This window comes from Portunus trituberculatus, chromosome 50 (assembly GCF_017591435.1).
Source record: "Portunus trituberculatus isolate SZX2019 chromosome 50, ASM1759143v1, whole genome shotgun sequence".
Taxonomy (NCBI): Eukaryota; Metazoa; Arthropoda; class Malacostraca; order Decapoda; family Portunidae; genus Portunus; species Portunus trituberculatus.
Window position 1 is genome coordinate 13,778,893 of NC_059304.1, and position 2,500 is coordinate 13,781,392.

The following is a 2,500-nucleotide window of genomic DNA, read 5'->3' on the forward strand; positions in this document are numbered from 1 at the left end:
TCCTGATCACATTATCTAATTTACTTCGGTATAATGCGTTGTGGTTCGTGCTTTTCGTGTGTTTATAGTGTAGACGTAATGTTGTAATAACGATCAAAGAAGTGAATATGTGAGGTGTATGTCTGAGGTGGTGTTGTGATCTACCTTCTTGCCGTGCGGCCCTTTGGTGTGACTGGCTATGTTGATGTTGTATACAAACGTGTTTTCTGTGAGTTATTTTGTTGAGCGATAACATTTTTACGGATTTTCTTTTTTGCGATACCTACACATAAAACGTATGACGAAAAATGGTTTTATCTTCTCAGTAAAGGAAATATTGTATTGGCAAACATTTGAAGATGACGTTCGCAAAACTTTCTCTGACTACGTATTGGATTCAGCGGGCAGTGGACGGCGCGGCGTTTGGCTCGACACAGACCACGCAGAGGCAGGAAAGGATAAAGAAGCGATAAAAAATGGGATCCTCTTACCAGGAGAGAAAGCAGCATCCGCTTCCTGTTCCGTTAGCACGGGATCTGTTCCTCGTGCTTACCAGGCATAGTGTGCACCAACTCACCTGGAACAAAGATCATATGTGTGAATATTTATTTATGAAGAGAGAGAGAGAGAGAGAGAGAGAGAGAGAGAGAGAGAGAGAGAGAGAGAGAGAGAGAGAGAGAGAGAGAGAGAGAGAGAGAAGAAAGACACTCGTATTAAGGAAAACGTGAAAATCTACCACCACCACCACCACTCAACCAGCTCCCTCTCACGCTCCCGCACACAGCCCCACCCAGTTCCTAAAGAAAGTAGGTGAAGGGGACGGAGGCGGGTCAGTAGGTGGTGGGTTAGTAGGTGGGCGGGTGGGGCTGTCCTACCCCGGCAACACGGAGAAAGTGGGTGAGTGAACCTGGTAACGAGGCCTCACCAGCGGGCCACCAGGTAACTAGGGCACAGGGTCGTGGCCGTGACCATCCCCGGAGGTTGAGGTGAAGCGTGTAAGGGGAGGGGAGGGGGCGGATATTAGCCACTGGAACACAAAGGAACACAAAGAAGGAAGAGTAATAGTGGAGGTTGTGATAAGCTTCACTATCTTATCTAAATGAAGGTCATGAGGTAAGTGTAAAGGTATGTGTATTTGCGCTCTCTCTCTCTCTCTCTCTCTCTCTCTCGTACTACACATCTCCCCCACTTTCCAACAGTAGACTCGCCCAAGGTAAGGCTCATCACTCTTGTATCTCGACACACCGTCACGCCGCTGATATGACCCTTGTGCCGCCTTGCCGTTAGGACGCCTTTCTGATGCACTACAAGGAGGCGAGACAATGGAGGGGTGTAGGGGAACATGACGGGCAGTCCTCACCTATTTGACTCCTCTCTGCCCCTCTAATGTCGTCTAATGCAAGTCTATAGTGTCTGGAGGTACAGTTGACAGCAATGTGGGTGATATGTGGCCAGGGTGATGTGTGGTGAATAGTTCTGTGGTGTTGAAAGTTACTCCTATGAAACGATAACTATCATGAGAGACTTGCTGTGACGGGTTTTCATAATCACTCTACTTACTGTCTGGTGATTTTATACAGATTCAGATACTGATTAGGGGGATTAATACAGTGAAGACTCTGACCATTAATCTTCTGCCCTTCACAGATCCACCCTAATGTAAATAAAATAGTCTAATCATACCCAAACTATATAGTGGTAAAAATGCGTCATATTACTGAAGGGATTAATAATGGTGACATAAATTAATTAATGACTATATGTAACCACTTCTTTAAACCAAATAACACGTTTATGTAAGTACACGTATATTATAGATGCATAAAAGATATAATAAAAATAACAAGAAATAAGTTGAATATAAGTAAAAATCATCAGGTGAGACGGATATCGAAGCTTACAAGTACGAGTGTATTCAAGTTACACACCTAAAGAATAAACACAACGATAATGACAAGAGTAATGTGAAGTGAAGGATGTAACAAATCATGAGAGAGAGAGAGAGAGAGAGAGAGAGAGAGAGAGAGAGAGAGAGAGAGAGAGAGAGAGAGAGAGAGAGAGAGAGAGAGAGAGAGAGAGAGAAAAGAAAAAGAAAACAATGCAAATATATATAGAGAGTACAGGTGTTTGACGTTAATTCTGCAGGCGACTATCTGTTTCTTGCTCTCTGTCTGTGCTTGCTTGTCACCTGTCTACTCCATGTCCGGTTACCTGCACTTTTTTTTTTTTTTTGTGTGTGTGTGTGTGTGTGTGTGTGTGTGTGTGTGTGTGTGTGTGTGTGTGTGTGTGTGTGTGTGTGTGTGTGTGTGTGTGTGTGTGTGTGTGTGTGTGCCGTAGCGTTTTGGTCGATTTCATACGTGAGTGTGTGCGTTTATATGTGTAAGCGTGTAAACCAGACGAATCCATTTTCACAGACGGGGGAGACATATCGTGGAGGAAGAGAAGGAGGAGGAAGTGGGGATGAACAAGACAGAAAAAGCGGCGAGGGGGGTGGGGTGGGAGAAGGAGAGGTGAAAAGAAG

At 44.6% G+C, this 2,500-nt stretch overlaps 1 protein-coding gene across 3 annotated transcripts in view; it reads left to right on the forward strand.

The window, feature by feature from the left end:
- The window catches only part of LOC123499486 (chitinase-3-like protein 1), a 33,715-nt gene extending 33,025 nt beyond the window's left edge, over positions 1-690 (forward strand). For all 3 annotated transcript variants that reach the window (XM_045247511.1, XM_045247512.1, XM_045247513.1), the window contains one exon: positions 1-690. This exon is cut by the window's left edge and continues 945 nt beyond it. The gene's annotated coding sequence lies outside the window, so the exon portion shown is untranslated.
- The last annotated feature ends 1,810 nt before the right edge of the window (positions 691-2,500 follow it).